Genomic DNA, 22,313 nt, shown 5'->3' on the forward strand with positions numbered 1-22,313 from the left:
TTACTTTGAATCCATTAGCTCCACAGAGCTAACTCAGTTGGATAAATTAATACTTGAAACAGCCATCACCTTTGGACCTAGCTATAAATACTTGAAAGTACAATCAAATCCAAAATGGAAAATATTTAAAATAGTAATTGACAAAAAATTGTAAATGTGAGCAATGGACTGAACAATATAATTTTTCCACTATTCACAGAATTTCAGGGAAATAAGATCAATAGCACTGTTAGAAACAATAAGGTTTCCTTGTAACAAATAGGCACCCAAGGATATAACCCTGTATAAAGATTGCAACATTAACTATTTAGTTTAGAGGATACTATATGCTTCAGCAGCATGTATACCCAAATTACAACAATACAGACATTAACAGGGCACTTGCACAAGGATGATATGAAAATTTGTGAAGTATTCCAAATTTTTCATTCTTCACATGCAAGAAATGAAAAACATTAAAAATTGATTACAAAATTACAAGTAAAAATACACATAATTCATATAATTAATAGTTTGACATCAGTGTATTAAATCTTCACCTTAGAAAGGCCTTTATATTTCTTAACAAATGGGGCAATGTCATGCTTTCTGATGGAGGCATAGAATTCCGTTGTGTATATATACCACATTTTCTTGATCCATTCATCTACTGAGGGGCATCTGGGTTGGTTCCATATCTTAGCTATGGTAAATAAGGCTACAATAAACATAGTCGTGCTGGTAGCTTTAGTGTGCTCTTGTTTGTGAACATTTGGGTAAATGTCCAAGAGTTGGATTGCTAGGTCATATGGGAGTTCTATGTGGAGTCTTATGAGAAACCTCCATACTACTTTCCAAAGTGTTGAACAAGTTTACACTCCCACCAACAATGAAGTAAGGTTCCCTCCTGTCCACATCCCCTCCAGAATCTGCTGTTATTAGAGTTCTTGATTATAGCCATTCTAACTGGGGTGAGGTGGCATCTCAATGTTGTTTTGATTTGCATTTCTTTTATGGCTAGGGAGGTTGAGCATTTTTTCATGTGTCTATTGGCCATCCTTCTTTCCTCTTTAGAGAGTTTCTCATTAAGCTTTTATCCCACTTATTTATTGGGCATTTGTTTCTTTGAGGATTTGTTGTTGGGGGATTTAATTTTTTAAGTTTCAAGTATATTTTAGATATGAGACCCTTGTCCGATGTATGGCTAGTGAAGATCTTCTCCCAATCCATGGACTTTCTATTGATCTTGCTAGCTATGTCCTTTGCCATGCAGAAGCTCTGCAACTTCATGCAATCCCATTTGTCCAACCTTTCTTTGATTTGTTAGGAAATGGAAAGACTTGGAAAAAATTATATTAAGTGAAGTAAGCCAAGCCCAAAGAAACATAGGTCCTATGATTTCCCTTATTTGCAATATCTAGTATATGTATGAGTCAAGCAGAAAAGGTGAGATAAGGTGATGTTAGGAAAATGAACCTTAAGATATGTATTTTAAATGTTTTTTTTTCTTTCACGCATATGTTTCTAACGCAATTATAAGATTATTTCTTTGTTGCTTTGTATGTCCCTCCCCCACAGTATAACTGTTGCTTTCACTGTATTTGATGTCGGTATAATTTGTGGAGGGGAAGTGTAATAACAAGTCGTTTAAATAAGGATACAGGTGGACCTGTTGCAACACTGAGAAGTACAAGTTGTCATGTCGAAAACGAACTTTACAACTTGGGTGTGAGGATTGGGTGGGGGAGAGGGAGGATGGGAAGGGATGGGAAGGGTAAACAAAGGAGGAGGCTACAATGCTTGATAAGAAATGTACTCACCAACTTGCCCATGTAATTGTAACCCCTCTGTACAATATTTTCACAATAAAAAAAGAAAAAAAAAAAAGAAAGGCCTTTATATGGGGCTGAGAAGGTGGCTCAGTGTTAGAGCGCTTGCCCTGCAGGCCTGAGACCTTGAGTTCGATTCCTCAGCACCACATAAGCAAAAAGAAAAAGCTGGAATTGGCACTGTGGCTCAAGTGGTAGAGCGCTAGCCTTGAGCTTAAGAGCTGAGGGACAGAGCCCAAGCTCAGAGTTCAGTCCCACAACTGGACCCCCCCCCAAAAAAAGAAAGGACTTTACATAGCATAACCTTTATAAAACTTTTGAAATTAGACATTTTCGTTCTATCCCAAAGAAATATAATACTATAAGGACCTAGGAAACAAAAGAATCTTAAACTATTTCTATATGGAATGAAATCTGAAAGGAAACATTAATGAAGCTATATATTATAAAGTAACATAGAATTCAAAGTATTATATCTAGGAGAGAATAAAATAGATTATGGACACTATAAAAACATAGACTATAGGATATTTTAAAATATACTTTTTCAGACAAGCACGAGAAATATCTTTAGTTTCTGTATTAATTTCAATAGATAACTTAAAATTATTTCTGATTAAAAAGTCACAAACTCTGAAGAAATCATTATAGATGTATACAAAAACTCTTGAATACATTTTGACATCAAAGGCAGGCAATTCACTTGAAAGAATTCCACAGAATCCATGAATTTTTACAGTAAGTGATTGCTGTTATTTGTATTTTGAAAATATTTTGTATGGATGCAAAGGATGGAATGGCATTTTTGAAATTTAAGAAAAGTAATTGAATCATTAGGACTTAGTAGAACAATTTGTGCAGTCTTCCACAACTTCAAAGAGGTAGTGATACATACTTATCCTTTTAGCAATATCAAATGCAGTTTCTTCCAAATTGTTCTTCAGACATGGTTTTATGTAATGTTTCAACAGAAGGAGATCAAATGAATTTTTGCTATCTTAATTTCCAGCAGCAAGATTCAAGGGGGTCAAGAGGCCTTTAGATTGGGCATTGGAATCTGCATCATGATGAAGTGAGAAAGAAGCCGCTCTGTTATTATTCCACTTATAAGCACTGTGCAGATATGTCCATCCATCTACAGTTATTGTATGTGCCACTTGAGCCACCAACTCAAGGACAATGTCTAAGTGTCCACTGTAGACTTCCTGATGAAGAGGCGTATACTCATTGTCATCCGTTGTATTCACATGAGTGACCCTTTTGGAAAGTAGTCTCTGCACTGTAGTAAGCCGATTATTTTCGGCAGCACAAAGAAGAAATTTGCTTCTATCCTTCTCTATTTTTTTTATTGCAATTGATATCATTTCTCATATTTTCATCTTGTTCCTCATCTTTATCAGAATTTCCTAACCAGAGACATTGAGTGCCAGTGAAAATGAGGTGTCCATGTATTTCCCTAATAGTTCATGTTGGTTGAACTGCTCAGAAATATCCGGTGAATTTTCTGCATCTTTCTTCACCATGATTTATTTTCTCTTTTTCCATTTTTACTATTCTAAATTATTCTAACGCGAGTAGGGAGTTGATGGAGAGCAGAGGAAAGATGTTCCTCCGTATTCAATGGTACAGACTGAAAATGAGGACTACGGGTGTCTTCATGTGCAGCTTATTCTAGGAATGAGAAAATATGAAATAATGCCTTCTACATTAATGATTTGGGAAATGGCAGAGCAGAAACTGAAATGATGAAACCAAAAATATAAAAGCAAAATAAATTACGATAATTATGGAGCAATCATATTATCTATGAGAACCATGAAAGAGAGAGATGTGCAAGGACCTACCTAGCCACAAAATCCATGCCTCTGATCAATTTATAGAGCAAGCAGAATTTTATTTTTTAAAAAAGATGGAAAGAGAATTCATGTATTAACTTGAAATTTGTAAATACATTTTTGTAGCCTACATAAAGAGACATAGATTTACTAATAGACAGACAAGAATCTAAATCCTTGATACTTCTAGTAACATATCTCACTTAAATCAGTTGAATCACACTTTTCCTGTACAATGAAGGAATAGGCCCTGTCTAGGAAAGCAGCTAGAGAAGGCAGGCCGATTGTATCTGTCACAAAAACTTTGTGGAAAATGGTATTTAGGATTACTTACTGGTGATCCACTTGCACTGGAAGCATGATTCTGACCTATTGCTTGCTGATTCTGAACTATTGTTTGATCATAATATTCTCCAAGAGGAAAAAGTGAGAATTGATAACAAAGGACTATAATGCATTTTGATTTCTCATTAAGCACTTTCAATCATCAAAATCACATGAAGACAATAGACAGTCCTATTTTTTAAGATGAAAACAGTGTCTTAAAAAAAACAAGGAATTTAAGTAATCATACAAAGGACTTCTATTTTATTACTTCATTATACATTTTTTTCTAATGTTGGTACCAATAAATATTGGATCAATTAGAAAGCTCTTAAAGCTCATATGTTCAATAGTGAGTTCTATTACACTATATCATGGTATTTTTTGTGTATGGTCTTAAGAAGAAATTTTCATTACTAACTTGAATTTCTGATAGGACAATATCATCACTGTACAGCTTTCTTCTATACTCTCAGTTTTAAATTGCTACCTAAGTATGTGCATTAGATAATCATAGAGAAGGGAATATGTCCAGAAAGGAAGCCATGACTTAACTCAGCAAAAGTAGGTACATTGAATCATTTTGGAATTATTTTCTGTGCTTGCGAAGATTACTATTGACTTTGTCATTCCTTTGGGAGAAACAAAGTCATATTTCCCCTTTTTCTGTTGGTCGTGGGGCTTGAACTCCAATCCTGGGCACTGTCCCTCAGCTCTTCAGCTCAAACTTAGTGCTCTACCTCTAGCTACAACACCATTTCTGGGTTTCTGGGATCTAATTGAACATAAATGTCTCATGGATTTTCCTTACCAGGCTTGCTTTGAACCACAATACTCTGGTCTCAACCTCCTGAGTAGCGAATATTATAGGAATGAGCCACCAGCACCTGCCTCATATTTGCATTTATGTGCATTAAATGACATTATGTAGACAAAGAATGGAAATTTGAATCAAATGATGTGACATTGCAGCTTTTTAGAAAAATTGAGGTAGCAAAAAATATGTCCTCCTTTTCCATGTTGTTACATTAATGACTCATGAGGTGTGGGACTCTTACCTTAGCATCCTCTGCTGTCTGCTTTTGTGGACTTAGTATCAGAAATTGTTCATAGAGAAATAGAGAAAGACATAGATTTTTAGAAAGCAAAGGAGATCAGTTGTGAAAGAACAGCATAGAAGGATATACAACTTATTACACAAAGATTAAGAACTAGTCTAAGTGATTAGAATGCTAAAGGCACTGAGGAATTAGCCTAGTTGATAACTAGTTCGTCAATAACAATAAATGCTTCCATAGAACAGTTTGTGGTGTAACTTAGTTATTACTGTCATTTATTCCTTCAATCTGGAGTTATTCCTTCTCTTCTGTCAAAACTATTAATTAACCTCTGCCTTTTTGGTGCCCTGATTTACCAAAAAGATTTCCAAATCTCACATATGTACTACCCTTCTTATTGTTATTAGCAGTTACCATTCAAAAGCCTGGAATCTTTGAATTTCCAGGATTAATCTTCACCTGATATCTAAGCACACTAATGGCATTAATTACCATGATCTATTATGAAAACATTTTTTTGTTCAACACAGTATTCTAATATAGGTAAAGTACATGAATTAAGGACTATTGTTAGATATCATTTGGAAGGAACAATTATATATTCCAAATATGGGTTCTTTATTTTGCATTTACTCGCTAAATGACTCTTTTGCCCATCCTGGGGCTTGAACTCAGGGCCAGGGAACTGTTCCTGAGCTTCTTTTTTATTTTACATCAGTGCCAACACTCTACCACTTGAGGCAAAGCACCACTTCCAGTGTTACTTTTTCTGTTTATGTAGTATGGAGGAATTGAACCCAGGGTTTCATGCATGCTAAGCAATAACTGTTCCATAAAGCCAAATTCCCAGAACCCTAAATGACTTTCTTTTTTATATTCATAAGTTTTTTTGTGAGTGTGAAAATATAGTACAGATGGGTTACAATTACATGAGCAAGGTAATGAGTACATTTCTTTTCAAGCATTATTGCCTCCTCCTTTGTTTCCCCTTACCATCCTTGCCCACCGATCCTCCCATCCCGTCACCAAAGTTGTAAAGTTTGTTTTTCAAAATAACGTCTTGTGCAATGGGACTTTCTTAGGATGGCATTATTTTTTCATTCTGTTAATATGTATTATAATTTAGGGGAGGTGGTAGAAAAGGAAGTGGAAAACAATACTAAATCCAGTAAGGCTGGCATTCCTATCACATTACTAAGGAAGTCGTGTTAAGACCTACAGGACTCATAGGGCTGTTGCATGTGACATTATTATGGAAAACACTATTAACTGTGATCTCCGACATCCATAATATGCTGCTTCCACTTTCAAGGTCAAGAGCCAAATATCTAAGACTTTTTATTGATTGGGTGTGTTTCCTAGGAAGGAAGAAGGAGGATGTGATAGGTGATGGAGGAAAAATATGCATGTTGGCTCCCTGTCCACATTTTTTACAGTTTTAAAAAGTGCTATTGATGAACTCCCACTTACATCCAATTGACTTTCTGTCTGCATAAGATGAAGATAAATGAAGATATTTATTCTGGTGGATAGTCACATATACTAACAAAATCCATTTCTGGAAAAAAAGATACTTGGTAAGAAAGTATAAAGTATTGTCTACAAAATGGTTTCTTTTCTTGGGGAACATAATGTAGTATTGAAATGATTACTCCGGCTTTCATTAAGATTTTATGCTCTCTATCAAAATGTTCTCTAATTCCTGTAACATCCTAGCATAAAAGACATGATTTGAAGTAGTTTTAGAAACAAAGGTACATAATAACTTCCTTCCTGCAGAGACTGTGATGGCAAGTATGATAGATTATATTGTAGTTCTCTTTTTTTCCTTCTTTATCTCGTATTGCATATCTTGGCATATTACTCTATGTCCTACACCAGCTTCCTGTAAGTGAGATTTACCTCTACTCTGCAATGTCAAGATGGGTCATGTGACTTACTTCAGCTTACAAAAGTGAATCAGAAGTGGTCAAAGGCTATTTCTAGGGGAAGATTTCTATCTTATTGTCTGTGTCTAACAGCTGACTTGTTTTCCTTAGCTATAAAAATAGCATATTTCCAGAGGGAGTCTTCTTTCAACTTATATACTGGGAGAATATAGCATGTGAAATTGAGGCAAAACTCAAATACAGCCTCATACATATAACACAGGCAAAACTAAGCTAATATTAGAATATGATATTAAGATGTTTGTTTCTTACCATCCTTGTATACCTTTATGATAATTGACTTTAGCACACCAGAATTTAACAAATCCTAAACAAGAACTAAAGAAATAGACAACATTTCCTGTAGGAAATTATTACAATTTTTTTAATTTTAATTTTTATTTTGGGTTAACATACTGTACAGAGGGGTTACAATTACATGGGCAAGATAATGAGTACATTTCTTATCAAGCAATGCAGCCTCCTCCTTTGTTTACCCTTCACATCCCTTCCCAGTCTCCCCCGCCCCCCCCACCCACACCCCCTCCCCCCCGCACCAAACTTGTAAAGTTTGTTTTCGACATGACAACTTGTACTTCTCATAGTTGCAACGGGTCCACCTGTATCCTTAAACGACTTGTTTTCCCCATCTCCTCCACAAATTATACCAACATCAAATATAGTGAAAGCAGGGGTTATACTGTGGGGGAGGGACACACAAAGCAACAAAGAAATAATCTTATAAATGCGTTAGAAACAAATGTATGAAAAAAAAATCATTTAAATACATATCTAAGTAGATGAATGGATCAAAAAATGTGGTATATATAAACAATGGAATTCTATGCCTCCATCAGAAAGAATGACATTTCCCCATTTGTTAGGAAAGGGAAAGGCTTGGAAAAATTATATTAAGTGAAGTAAGCCAACCCAAAGAAACATAGGTCACATGGTTTCTCTTATTTGCAATATCTAGTATATGTATGAGTAAAGCAGAAAGGTCAGGTAATGTGATATTACAATTTATTAATAAATAAACATTATCCATGTATTGTGAGGTTATCTTTTTCTATAGATGTATTTAATCACTCTAGAGCACTGTATACAATATCAAAAATCATTATCCAGACCTTGTGATTGAGATAAGGAAGAACAAAAGTAAATAATCGCCTTTCATTTCCCAAGGAACACAAATTTGAATAATTATCAGATGGAGGAAGTATACTCAAATGGGTACTTAATAGTCCCAGGTGTAGTTCAAAAGAGACATGATTAGGTAAGAACCATCAGAAAGACATAAAGATTCCTAGTTAGAAGATAACGGAAAAAACAACCCAGATTCTGAATTTCTGGAAAACAGAACGGGAAGTCAATGTGTTTTCCACTAGAATCATTTTTTATAACTTACAGACAAATAAAAATAATAATATACATATATGTCTATATGCATGTATTTACCCATCTGTATATTATTATATATGTATATATAGGTATTTGTATATAAATACACATAGTGTGTATACATATATATTTATTTAAAGAGACTTGAATCAAAAATATATTAAGAGCATATTAATGCCAATGAAAAATTTTAACGATCCTGAATAAGTTATCAAAAAATCCAAATACATATCACTATAGGAATATAACAACAACCAAGGAACATATGGAAATATCATAAAATACCTAGACATTGCATACATATAGAGATTAGTGGAAATAGAAGCAATAAGATAGCCCTGCACAACAATTATGTAGAAATTGGAATCCTTGTACAATAGTGCTTGACACTTAAAATGATAGGGTCAGTTTGTTAAACATACAGGCAACCTTTAAGATATTACACAGAGTTGCTTCTATGATCCATAATTTTGAATCATAATTTTATATGCAAAATAGATTTCAACACATGACAATGAGACACATGTACAAGAATATACATAGCAAAACATTTTAAAATAACATATAATAAAATATTGAAATGCTCATTTAGGATGTTATATCCTTATACACATGTATACTAAGCAATATGTTCTATCCATGAGAAAAATTTGGAAACAGTAATATTACATGGGAGAAATGGATAAAATATTCAAAATTTTCTAATTATATGAGCTTTTTTAAATTGGCACATCTGTAGAGGAAGAATATGAAATAATAGATGCTCAAGGGGAAGTTGGTTGAAATGATGACAGAAGTGACTACTAATAAATATTGGAGTATTTTGAGAGGGTAGTGATGATAAAATGTTCTAGAAATGAAGGTGATGTTCTTATTCCAACTCTTTCATATTCTAAGAATCATTGTATTTTTTTTTTTGGGTCCGGTCGTGGGGCCTGAACTCTGGGCCTGGGCACTGTCCCTCAGCTCTTCAGCTCAAGGCTAGCGCTCTACCACTTGAGCCACAGCGCCACTTCCGGCTTTTTTCTTTTTGCTTATGTGGTGCTGAGTAATCGAACCCAGGGCCTTAGGCATACAAGGCAAGCATTCTACCACTGAGCCACCTTCCCAGCCCAGAATCATTGTATTGTATCGAAGAATTACAGATTGCATTTGCATTAACCTTAGGAAAATATTTTGAATATTAGTAGGTGAATCTGATTGATAATTTAGAATTTAAATCTCAGAATTTTATAACGCGTAGCAAGTATGTTGATGAATATGACTATCCATAAAATATGATCTGTGATATATACTCTGAGTGACTATAGATGACATTGCGAATCTGAATATTCTACAAAATTATGTAAATTGAGGGATGAGATAGGATTGAGAAGGATGAGGGATAATGATCATCAAGATGCATTATATTGGCCATGGAATGTGGCTTAGTGGAAGACTGCTTGCCTTGCATGTGTGGAACCCTGGGTTTGATTCCTCAGTACTACATAAACAAAATGAGCTGGAATTGGCACTATGACACAAGTCGTAGACTACTAGCATTAGGAAAAGAAGCTCCAGGGCATTGCCAAGGCCCAGAAATCAAGCCCCAGTACTAGCCAAGAAAAAAAAAGTGCATTATATTAAGCTGGGCACTAGTGGCTCACCCCTGTAACCCTAGATAATCAAGAGGCTGAGGATGGAGTTTTTTTTTTTTAATTTAATTTAATTTTATTTGAGAACATACTGTACAGAGGGGTTACAATTACATGGGCAGGATAATGCATACATTTCTTACCAAGCATTGCAGCCTCCTCCTTTGTTTACCCTTCACCTCCCTTCCCAGCCTCGCCCCTCCCTCCCACCCAATCATACCCTCCCCCCCCCCTCCGCCACCGACATTGTAAAGCTGGTTTTGACATGACATTTTGTACTTCTCATTGTTGCAACAGGTCCACCTGAATCCTTAAACAACTTGTTTGTCCCCATCTCCTCCACATGTTATACTGACATCAAATATAGTGAAAGCGGGGGTTACACTGTGGGGGAGGCACATACAAAGCAACAAAGAAATAATCTTATAAATGCGTTAGAAACACATGCATGAAAGAAACAAAAACATTAAAATACATATTTGAGGTTTCGTTTTCCTAACATCACATTATCTGACTTTTTCCGCTTGACTCATACCTATACTAGATATTGCAAATAAGGGAAACCATGGGACCTATGTTTCTTTGGGCCTGGCTTACTTCACTTAATATAATTTTTTCCAAGCCTTTCCATTTCCTAACAAATGGGGAAATGTCATTCTTTCTGATGGAGGCATAGAATTCCATTGTGTATATATACCACATCTTCTTGATCCATTCATCTACTGAGGGGCATCTGGGTTGGTTCCATGTCTTAGCTATGGTAAATAATGCTGCAATAAACATAGTTGTGCTGGTAGCTTTAGTGTGGCCTTGTTTGTGATCATTTGGGTAAATGCCCAAAAGTGGGATTGCTGGGTCATTGGGGAGCTCTATGTGGAGTCTTTTGAGGAACCTCCATACTGCTTTCCAAAGTGGTTGAACAAGTTTACATTCCCACCAACAATGAAGTAAGGTTCCTTTCTGTCCACATCCCCTCCAGCATCTGTTGTTGTTAGAGTTCTTGATTTTTGCTGTTCTAACTGGAGTGAGGTGATATCTCAATGTTGTTTTGATTTGCATTTCTTTTATGGCTAGGGATGTTGAACATTTCTTCATGTGTCTATTGGAAATCCTTCTTTCTTCTTCAGAGAAGCTTCTCTTTAAGTCTTTTGCCCACTTACTTATTGGGCAGTTGTTTCTTTGAGGATTTGTTGTTGGGTGGTTTAATTTTTTGAGTTCCAAGTATATTTTAGATATGAGACCCTTGTCCGTTGTATGGCTAGTAAAGATCTTCTCCCAGTCCGTGGGCTTTCTATTGATCTTGCTAGCTATGTCATTTGCCCTGCAGAAGCTCGGCAACCTTATACAATCCCATTTGTCCAGCCTTTCTTTTATTTGTTGTGTTTCCGGGTCTCTATTCAGAAAAATTTCGGCCTGAGACAAGGAGACCCAGGGTTTCTCCTATTCCATCCTGTAATGTTTTCAGAGTGTCTGCTTTGAGTTCAAGGTCTTTGATCCATTTGGAGTTGATTCTGGTGCAGGGTGATATATAAGGATCTAGCTTTAGTTTTCTACATGTAGTTAACCAGTTTTGCCAGCACCATTTACTGAAGAGGCTGTCTGTCTACCATTCTATTGTTTTAGCCCCCTTATCGAAGATTAGATGGCTATAGGTCTGTAGGTTCATTTCTGGGTTTTCAATTCTATTCCATTGGTCCTGAGGTCTGTTCTTATGCCAATACCAAGCTGTTTTGATTACTATGGCATTATAGTAGAGTTTGAAATTTGGTATTGATATTCCTCCAGCCGTGTTCTTTCCGTTGAGGAGCGTTTTTGCTATTCGGGGTCTTTTATTGTTCCATATGAATTTTTGGATTGCCTCTTCTATTTCCTTGAAGAATGAGGGTGGAATTTTGATAGGTATTGCGTTGAATTTGTAGATAGCCTTGGGAAGTATTGCCATTTTCACGATGTTAATCTTTCCAATCCAGGAGCATGGGAGGTTTTGCCATTTTTTAAGTTCTGTGTTGATTTCCTTTTTCAAGATTTTAAAGTTTTCATCATAGAGGTCCTTCACTTCTTTAGTTAAGTTAATTCCTAGGTATTTTATTTTTTGTGGGGCTATTACAAATGGAGTTGCTTTCCTAATTTCAGCCACACTTTTCTCATTGTTGGCATACAGAAAAGCCATTGATTTTGGGGGGTTAATTTTATAACCTGCTACTTTGCCAAAGTTTTGAATCAGCTTGAGTAATTTGGGAGTGGAGTCGATGGGATTCTTTAAATACAAGATCATGTCATCTGCAAAGAGGGAGAGTTTTATTTCTTCTTTCCCTATTTGGATCCCCTTTATATCTGCATCTTGTCTTATTGCTGTAGCTAGGCATTCTAATACTAGATTGAAGAGAAGTGGCGAGAGTGGGCATCCTTGTCTTGTTCCTGAGTTAAGAGGAAATGGCTTTAGTTTTTCACCATTGAGTATAATGCTGGCTGTAGGTTTGTCATATACAGCCTTTATTGTATTGAGGAATGTTCCATGGATTCCTAATTTTTCCAAAACCTTCATCATAAAGGGGTGTTGGATCTTGTCGAATGCTTTTTCTGCGTCTATTGAGATAACCATGTGGTTCTTATTCTTGCTCCTGTTGATGTGATGAATAATATTAATTGATTTGCGTATATTGAACCAGCTTTGCATCCCTGAAATGAATCCTGTTTGATCGTGGTGTATGATTTTTTGGATGAATTGTTGAAGTCGGTTGGCCAAAATTTTGTTGAGAAGTTTTGCATCAATGTTCATCAAAGAAATGGGTCTATAGTTCTCTTTCTTTGATGAGTCCCTGCCTGGTTTTGGGATGAGGGTTATGATGGCTTCATAGAATGTGTTCGATAGTGAGCTTTCTCTTTCAATTTCATTGAAGAGTTGGAGGAGAATTGGTGTGAGCTCTGCTTTGAAGGCCTTGTAAAATTCCGCTGTAAAACCATCTGGTCCTGGACTTTTCTTAGCTGGGAGGTCTCTTATTGCTGTTTCTATTTCAATGCTTGATATGGGCCTGTTAAGATAGTTTACCTCATCTTGGTTTAGTTTTGACATGTCAATATTTGCTAGGAAGAGGTCCATTTCTGTCAAGTTCTCAAACTTATTAGCATGAAGTTTTGAGAAGTATTCCCTTATAATGTTCTGAATCTTACTTGTTTCCGTGGTGATATTTCCATTCTCATCTCTGAGTTTATTAATTTGGGTGTGTTCTCTTCTTTTTCTGCTAAGATTTGCTAAGGGTCTGTCAATTTTGTTAAGTTTTTCGAAGAACCAACTCTTTGTTTTGTTGATTCTTTCTATAGTTTTTTTGGATTCTAATTCATTTAATTCTGATTTAATTTTGATTATTTCTTTCCGTCTACTGGATTGGGGTTTATCTTGCTGCTCATTTTCAAGGAGGTTTAGATGTGTCATTAAATTGTTAGTTTCAGATCTCTCCAATTTGTTGATGAAGGAGCTCAGAGCTATAAACTTGCCTCTGAGTACTGCCTTTGCTGTGTCCCAGAGGAGCTGGTATTTTGTGTGTTCATTTTTGTTGAATAGCATGAACATTTGAATTTCCTTTCTAATCTCTTCCATGACCCACTCATGATTCAGCAGTGTGTTGTTCAGCCTCCATTTGATACCGGACTTTCTTTGGTGGCTTTTGGTGTTGAGTTCTAATTTTATTCTCTTGTGGTCAGAGAGAATGCAAGGTATAACTTCAATGTTTCTGAATTTAGACAAGTTTGCTTTGTGGCCTAAAATGTGGTCTATTTTAGAAAACGTTCCATGTGCTGCTGAGAAAAACGTGTATTCTGATGCTGCTGGGTGAAATGTTCGGTAAATGTCTGTTAAGTCTAGTTGATCTATGCAGCTGTTTAGATTTGCGGTTTCTCTGTTGAGTTTTTGCCGAGTTGATCTATCTAGTGGGGAGAGTGGTGTGTTAAAATCCCCAACAATTAATGTCTTTGGATCTATATGGGATTTGAGGGAAAGTAGTGTTTCTTTGATAAATTTGGGTGCTCCATTGTTTGGCGAATAGATATTTAGAATTGTAATATCCTCCTGAAGGAGAGATCCTTTAATTAGTATGTAGCAACCTTCTTTATCAATTCTCAGGAATTTTAATTTGAAGTCTATTTTATCTGATATTAGGATTGCAACTCCCGCCTGTTTATGGGGGCCGTTTGCTTGGTAGATTTTGTTCCAGCCTTTAACATTGAAAATGTGTTCATTTTTATGGGCAAGATGTGACTCTTGCAGGCAGCAGATAGAAGGGTCTTGTTTTTTTATCCAACTAGACAGTCTATGTCGCTTAATTGGAGAGTTCAGTCCGTTAACATTAAGAGATAGGACTGAGAGGTATTTGGGAGTTCCTGCCATGTTATCTACCTTCTTGGGGGCTGCGAAAACTGGGTTCTTCCTATGGTTCTTGGATTCTCAGTTTGGGTGCAGTTTCTTGGCCTTAAATTGCGGTTTTGTTGGTTTTCTATGTGTAGGACATCTTTAAGAATCTTTTGTAGGGCTGGTTTGGTGGAGATGTATTGTTTCAATTTTTCTTTGCTATGGAAGGTTTTTATTTGGCCTTCGGTTATGAAGGAGAGTTTAGCTGGGTACAGTATTCTTGGTTGATAGTTGTTTGTTTTTAGGGCATGGCATACATCATTCCAGGCTCTTCTTGCTTTGATTGTCTCTGCTGAGAAATCTGAGGTGATTCTAATTGGTTTCCCTTTATAAGTGATTACCCTTTTCTCTCTGACAGCTTTAAGGATCTTTTCCTTGTTCTGAGTTGATCCTGTGTGGATTATAATGTGGCGGTGGGATGTCCAATTCTGGTCTGGTCTATTTGGGGTTCTAAAGGCTTCTTGTATCTGGACAGGCCTATCTTTTTGCATTTTTGGGAAGTTCTCTGCTAGGATCCTGTTAAACAAATTTCCTAGACCATTAACTTCTGTTTCTAGGTGCTCCTCTACACCCATTATCCTTAGATTAGGCCTTCTGATGGTGTCTTCCAGGTGTTGGATAGATCTATCATATTTCTTGGACTTGTCTTGGATGGTTGTATGTTCTTTCTCTATAATATCTAGGCTGTCTTCAATCCCTGAGATTCGATCTTCTGCATGGTCTAACCTGCTGTCAAGACTCTCTACTTTGTTTTTTATCTCTTTTCCTTCTAGTTGGTCAGCTTTGATGGCTTCAAGTTCTTTGTTGAAGCTCTGTTTTAGGTCTTGTATGAATTTCTTTACTTCCTTAATTTGGTGTTCAGTGTTTGTCCTCAAATCACTTAGTTGATTGGTTATGGTTTCTTTGGGCTCCCATTCCTTCTGTTGGGTTCCATTCAGCATTCCCTTTGTGGTCTCCCTGACTTCCTTCAGCTCTTTGTTAATGGATTCCATGAATGCCTTTAGTGATCTTTGTGTGTTCTCTACCTGGTCTCTCAATTCCTGTATTACTCTTTGATTAGCTTCCTCCCGTTCGTGGGATTCCTGCAGATCTCTTTGAGTGTTCTCAGCCTGCTCACGCCATTCCTCCCTTTCTCTTTGAGTATTCTCAAGTTGTTCGCGCAAATCCTGTATCAGTTTTTGAGTAGCTTCCTCACGCTTATGATATTCCTGTATAAACTTCTGGGATGCCTCCTCTCTCTCCCTATCACGCTCATACAGAGTCCTTTGTACGTTGTCAAACTTTTCATTTATCATGTTTGCCAGCAGTGTTTGTAGAGCTGTTTGGGAACTCTCCTCTGGATTATTCATTATCTGTTCTAACCCCTGATTATCAGGATTGGGAATTGAGATACCCGAATTTGCCATTTTTCTTGTGTTTTTCCGGCTTACTCTGCCCATTTGAGATGAAGATAGCACCAGTTTTGTGCTAGAACACTATCTTAAGGCAACCATCAACCAAAGTTTGCATTTGTACAGTCAATAGTCTACAGATACAATCTAGTTCAACAGATACATCTATTCGACATCAAACAACTATATGTTAAAGGACTTCGAACCGCAGAGAAGAATTTGGAAAACCAGAAATTATTAGGGTTAGGGAGAGATCTGTGTAAAAAATAGGAATAGATTGGTGTGGGGAGGCACAGGGAGAGTTAACTATGTCCTAATCACAATTCAGGAAATAGGTTGAGTAGGATGCAAGTAGAGAGAGAGAGAAAAAGAAGAAAGGGAAAGGGGAATGAAAAGAGACCAGAAAAAAAATAGAAACGTAAAAATTAATGTTATTTTAGAGATTAAAAGACCATCTATTTGTAGAGGAATATGAATATGTTGAGAGAAAGGGAGGGACATAGAGGAGATGAGAAAAACTTTAAAAAAATGCTTAAAATATTATATAGGTATAAAGAGGTAGTACTGCTATTAATGAATTTAAGTCTAAGAGGTTTTGTATTGAGTAATAAGTTTGTGGATTAAGTGTACACAATGGGGGATAGGGTCTACTGGTTAACTACGGGTTTATCTGAGGATGTGCAGGACAAGAGTTAAGTCACATAAAGATGAACAAAGAGGCAAAGATGGAAAGGATAGGAAAGTGAGAAGAAAAGATCAGAAGTTCAGTAGAGCTAGAAAATAAAACAAAAAGATAATTAAGAATGAAAAAAAAGAGAAAGAAGACAAGAAAAGAAAAGAAAACACACATTCACGTATTCCTAAAATAAAAATTATAAGAGGAGAAAAAAAAAAAGTTAATGGAAAACAATTATTTTTTCAGAAGAGGCAAAAATTAAAGATTAATAAAAGTTTTAGAAAAGCAAAAAAAAAATTTTTATATATATATAAGGTAACAAAAAACGAAAAAAAACAAAACAAAAAAAAGAAAAAAAGAAAAGAAGAAGAAGAAAAAAAAAGTTCTTTGATTTTTTTTTTTTTGGGATGGGTGGGAAGAGTCCTGTATCTCCCTTTTGTCTGTAACCAGAGTCTGGTTGGAGTCTCTGGTCAGCTTGAGGTCCTGTGGCTTGATTGGTTTCTTAAGTCAGTTTGTTGGAACAGGCAGAAAAATGCTCTGCTTTACCCAAGATTTTGAGATCCCCCTCCCAGGTTAGTTTACTGGGAGGGTGATCTGCTTTGAGAGTCACAAAAGAGGGGGATGCAGTGATGAGGCTAGGTTCTGGGTAGAGTTGAGGCCTTTCAATTAACAGTAGCTTTTCCCTGGGGCTATTTTGTGAAAAAAAAACTCACAGCACCCAGCCTGGAGCCATTCTCAGGGTTTCTGTTTTTCAATTGATTGTGGTGGCTGCTAGAGGGAGGGGCAGCCTCTGGCTCTGGTTACCCAGTGAGGAGAGCCACTCCAATGGCTGGCGCCTGAGCTGGGTGACTTTTCCCTGGATATAACTGAGTCTGTGAGGTCACTTCGCCATTAAGTTCTTGTGACCTGCTAAATGACTAGTTTTATTCCAAGGCCTGAGCTGGAGCTAGCCTCTCCTCCGAGCTTTGTAGGTGTCCAAGATGGAGATCACCGGTGCTGGGGGGGGAGGGGTGGCCTTCCCTCCTCTGCTCCCAGAGAAGGGGTGAGGAAGTGGGTCATCTACTCACGCCGAGTCTTGGATCCCGGGTCGTCTCTGGTCTGCAAAGTGCAGGATGAAGTTGTCCGCTCCTTGTCGGTTCTTGCTGGTGTTGAGTAGAATCCGCTCGTCCGCTGCGTCTGGCTCCTTCGTCCCAGACTGTGTCTCAGGTATGCCTCCGCAGCGGTGTTCGCCGCTGCGACCCTGCCGCCGCAGCGGCAGCTGCTCAGATGTGTCTGCTTGGCTTCCCCTCTCTTGACTAACTCTCTGTCCTGTGATGGCACACTTGGTGTGATTCTCTGGCTTGGGACTGTTCACTGGAACTCTGAAACTGTTTTCTATGCAAGAGCTTGTTCAGATTCCATCTTCTCCTCCGCCATCTTCCCGGAACTCCTGAGGATGGAGTTTTGAAGAAAGCCCAGGCAGGAAAGTCTGTGAGATTCTTATCTCCAATTAAATCTCAGAAAAATCTGAAAGTGCTGCTGTGCCTCAAGTGATAGACTTCTAGCATTCATCCAAAGGAGCTCAGGGACAGCTCCCAGACCCAGAGTTCAAACCTCAGGAGAGAAAAAAGAAAAAAAACTCACTAAACACTATTCATAAACTGCTTGGTCAAACAGTAACTCCCATACAACTACTTAAAGTTAATTAAAAATATGAAATACAAGTCATTTTGGGAACCAGACATACATAGTATACAGGGGACAAAATAAATTTTATATCAGGCAGTTTGCATTGAAATTTATTCTATAGTCTTCTTACATCATTTATGAAATGGACAATGCTGCCAATTGCAGGTCAATTTCCTTGAATAACAGATTGAATTCTGCTGTCTATTCATAGGAAACACTGGAGGAGATTTTTTCGCCTCTTATTGAAGTATATCTGATATTTTAAACTAGATTTGTCCCAGTATAATATTAATTTAATCAATCATTTCATTAGGGCGATGTTGGTCAGATTGTTTTTTCCAGTAAATCTTATCCCTTATAATAAATGAGAGCAAGCTTTGAGAGTCTCCTATTATGATGACCAAATACTTTATGAAATTAACTTAAAAAGGGGAAATATTAAGCTTGGCTTCTTATTTTATACATTTCAGTTTATGTTTCTTATCCTCATTGCTTTGGATTGCTGGTGGCACAGAACCCCATGTAAGGAACATGTGATGAAGTATGGAAGCCAGGAAGTAAAGAAGAATAAGAATAGGAGTGGGAGAGGGAGAAAGAGGAGGAGGGGAATTTGGAGAGGGAGAAGGAAAATGAGAAGGAGAAGGAGACAGAGAAAAAAAAGAAGGAAGAGGAGGAAAGTACTTTAATCTTAAAATCCACTTTGGTCACAAGTTCTCAGTGACCAAACGTCTACAACTATGCCCATTTGAAAGGGTTCACCTTTCAAACAGTTTACCTTTGAAAGGGCAACAGTGAAAGCTAATCATTAATGTCAATCCTTTATGATTTCAGGTGGGTAAATATTTCTATACATTGGCATAACTTCTGCTTCTAAGTATTTATTTGAATTACTCAGAGAAGCTATTTGGCATGAAGGTGGTTTGATTATACCATTACTAGAGAGATGCTTCGAGTGCAAATACATTTTATTTAACAGATAAGGAAGCTTCAAGAGATTTCATTTTGTGACGTTCAATAATGACTATTTCATCTAACTCATGATGACTTGAATTTTTCATAATTTTATGACATTCCATTCATGTTTTTGTCATCTATACTGAAGTCCATTCTTTCTAGTTGAAGGAAAAATAAATACTATCACGATCATTTATTTCTTAATTATTCTATAGAGGAGGTACAATACTAATTTCATACCATTCAAAATTAACTTATGTTTAAGTCTATAGGAATAATTGCTTAAGTCATTGAACATCTTGCTTCATCACATATGGAAGATTGATTCAATTTCTAAAAATCACTGTTTACATAAAATACATGAAATTCAGTGTTTCTCTGAAATGCCTTGGTAATCGAACCTCAGAAAATACATGAGCATTAACTAAGATTTTTATATTCTCAAAAACTGTATGAATCTATATTTTATGTCAAAAAAGTTTAGATTTTAAAGAAGAGAAAATCATGTGACTGCAGTAGATAATATTTAATTTAACAAAAATCTTGCTTCTTTCACCCTGACAGAGCCTATTGCTTTTACCTTACATCAGATATTTGATTAACGATCCCTTTGTTGCTTTTGAATTTAGCGTATTTCAATTTATGAAAAGATTCTGTCATTTAACCTTTCGAGTGTATATTTTTTTTATAAAAAATGAAAACTATTCACAGTGCAGGTTCAGGTTTAATAACTAAATAAATAACTAAATGTTAATTTGTTAAATTGAGCGTCTAGATTTCAAAGAATAAGAAATTTATTTTATAAGTTTTTCCAAGACTTTCCATTTCCTAATAAATGGGGCAATGTCATTCTTTCTGATGGAGGCATAGAATTCCATTGTGTATATATACCACATCTTCTTGATCCATTCATCTACTGAGGGGCATCTGGGTTGGTTCCATTTCTTAGTTATAGTAAATAGTGCTGCAATATACATAGTCGTGCTGGTAGCTTTAGTGTGGTCTTGTTTGTAAACATTTGGGTAAATGCCCAAAAGTAGAATTGCTGTGTCAGAGGGGAGCTCTATGTGGAGTTTTTTGAGGAAATTCCATACCACTTTCTAAAGTGGTTGAACAAGTTTACACTCACACCAACAATGCAGTAAGGTTCCCTTCTGTCCACATCCCCTCGAGCATCTGTTGTTTTTAGAGTTCTTGATTTTAGCCATTCTAACTGGATTGAGCTGGTATCTCAATGTCGTTTTTAAAAAAAAATTATTGTAAAAATAGTATACAGAGGGTTACAGTTACATGAGTAAAGTAATGAGTACACTTCCTATTGAGCATTGTTACCCGCTCCATTGCATTTCTTTTATGGCTAGGGAGGTTGAGCATTTCTTCATGTGTCTATTGGCCATCCTTCTTTCCTCTTCAGAGAAGGTTCTCTTTAAGATTTAGCCCACTTATTTATTGGGCAGTTGTTTCTTTGAAGATTGTTATTGGGGGATTTAATTTTTAAATAAACCAGGCCCAAAGAAACATAGGTCCCATGGTTTCCCTTATTTGCAATATCTAGTATACATCTGAGTCAAGCAGAAAAGGTCAGATAAAGTGATGTTAGGGAAATGAACTCTAAGATATGTATTTAAATGTTTTTTTTTCTTTCATGTGATTGTTTCTAACACATTTATAAGATTATTTCTTTGTTCCTTGATGTGTCCCTCCCGCACAGTATAATCCCTGCTATCACTGTATTTGATGTCGGTATAATTTGTGGAGGGGAAGGGGAAAAACAAATCGTTTAAATAGGGATACTGGTGGACCCAATGCAACAATGAGATATACAAGTCGTTATGTCGAAAAACGAACTTTACAACTTTAGTGCGGGAGGGGGGAGGAATAGTAGCGGGGGGGGGGGGGGATAGTAGCGGGGAGGATTGGGTGGGGGGTAGGGGGAGGATGGGAAGGGATGGGAAGGGGAAACAAAGGAGGAGGCTACAATGCTTGATAAGTAATGTACTCATTATCTTGCCCATGTAATTATAACTCCTTTGTACAGTATGTTCACAATAAAAAATAAAAAATAAATTTATTTTATTGTTAAATATGTTATATCTTCGCTGAATATGGGTTTCTCAAGCTTGTAATCCTCACTACTCAGGAAGGTGGTATTCAAATCCAGCCTTGTCAACAAAGAAATCATCTTATAAATATGTTAGAAACAATCAAAAGAAAGAAAAAAAACATTTGAGTACTTAGGTTGAGGTTCATTTGACCTTACATCAACATATCTGACCTTTTCTGCTTGTCTCAGACATGTCCCTTCCCCACGGTATAACCCCTGATTTCATTGTATTTGGTGTTGGTATAATTTGTGGAGGGGAAGGGAAACAACAAATGGTTAAATAAGAATACAAGTGGACCCATTGTAACAATTAGATGTACAAGTCGTTATGTCGCAAAACGTACGTTACAACTTTGGCGGGGTGGTGGGCGGTTTTGGGGGTAGGTAGATGGGAAGGGTTGAAAAGGGGAAACAAACGAGGAGGCAAAATGCTTGATAAGAAAGTATTCATCCATTCTTTTTTGGGGGGGTTGGGTTCTGGTCCTGGGGCCTGAGCTCTGGGATAGGGCACAGTCCCTCAGCATTTCAGCTCAAGGCTAGCACTCTACCACTTGAGCCACAGCACCACTTCCGGCTAATTTTTTTCTTATGTGGTGCTGAGGAATAGAACCTAGGGCCTCATGCATGTAAGGCAAGCGCTCTAACACTGAACCACCGTAAGCTACCAGCACAACTTTGTTTATTGTAGCATTATTTACCATAGTTCAGATATGGAACCAACTAGATGCCCCTCAGTAGATGAATGGATCAAGAAAATGTGGTATATATACACAATGGAATTCTATGCCTCCATCAGAAAGAATGACATTGCCCCATTTGTTAAGAAATGGAAAGACTTGGAAACAATTATATTAAGTGAAGTAAGCCAAGCCCAAAGAAACATAGGTCCCATGGTTTCCCTTATTTGCAATATCTAGTATATGTATGAGTCAAGCAGAAAAGATCAGATAAGGTGATGTTAGGAAAATGAACTCTTAGATATGTATTTAATTTAAATGTTTTTTTCATGCATTTGTTTCTAACACATTTATAAGATTATTTATTTGTTGCTTTCTATGTCCCTCCCCTACAGTATAACCCCTGCTTTCACTGTATTTTATGTCGGTATAATTTGTGGAGGGGAAGGG

General features: G+C 36.7%; 1 pseudogene; it reads left to right on the forward strand.

Annotated features, from left to right (window-relative positions):
• Positions 1 to 326: 326 nt before the first annotated feature.
• On the forward strand, positions 327 to 426 carry LOC122096918 (annotated as a pseudogene).
• The last annotated feature ends 21,887 nt before the right edge of the window (positions 427 to 22,313 follow it).

The sequence above is a fragment of the Dipodomys spectabilis genome, unplaced genomic scaffold, assembly GCF_019054845.1.
Source record: "Dipodomys spectabilis isolate Male_0828 unplaced genomic scaffold, ASM1905484v1 ptg000402l, whole genome shotgun sequence".
NCBI classification, from domain to species: domain Eukaryota; kingdom Metazoa; phylum Chordata; class Mammalia; order Rodentia; family Heteromyidae; genus Dipodomys; species Dipodomys spectabilis.